The 642-nt window shown below is 37.1% G+C and overlaps 1 protein-coding gene across 2 annotated transcripts in view; it reads left to right on the forward strand.

Moving 5' to 3' along the window:
* Positions 1-642, forward strand: part of KIF15 (kinesin family member 15) — a 52,037-nt gene that overhangs the window by 8,326 nt on the left and 43,069 nt on the right. The window lies entirely within an intron of this gene.

Below are 642 nucleotides of genomic sequence, written 5' to 3' on the forward strand. Positions count from 1 at the left end.
CAGATTCTTCTGGCTCATTTTGCATTTTACTGTCCTAGGCCTAAAATCAGCCATTTTGCCAAAGAGCCCTGTTTACTTTTATTGGAGAATAGTATTTAGGATCCAATATCTGAGCACTAGGTGTGTTTGTTGCTACTGGAGTATCATTGTTTTTAGGCTGCCTCAGACAGCTGAGTAATATGTGTATATATACTAAGTCATGTATACAGACGGATCTATAATCGTTTCTGTATCTATCCATTTGTATATATATTAAGTTAAACAAGAGTTCATACTGATGTCTCTGAACTCTAATCCAGGGTTTATAATTCACATGGGTTCATTCTAGCCTTTCTGTCTTGTTTATCTGCAACTTCCCTTGCTGACAAACCTGGCTCCCACCTTCTGTCATCCATTTATTTATTTGTTTAACCCCAGTACACATGTAAAGCAGCTTCAGAATGGTTAGCCTATATCCCTTTGATATACAAATTGATGAAGTAGTGTTTATGTACAGATCCTTTTATTTTTTTTAAGCCTTAACACTTTCCAGTCAAAACCTCATTTTCTAAAGTCATTTAGGTTAGCTCCTTTTCTACCTGCCCTCTTCAGTTTTTTTGTGTCCTGTAGTTGTAATCAGCAGGCAGACTTCTTTCCTGGGGC

This window comes from Pteropus alecto, unplaced genomic scaffold, assembly GCF_000325575.1.
Source record: "Pteropus alecto unplaced genomic scaffold, ASM32557v1 scaffold156, whole genome shotgun sequence".
NCBI classification, from domain to species: domain Eukaryota; kingdom Metazoa; phylum Chordata; class Mammalia; order Chiroptera; family Pteropodidae; genus Pteropus; species Pteropus alecto.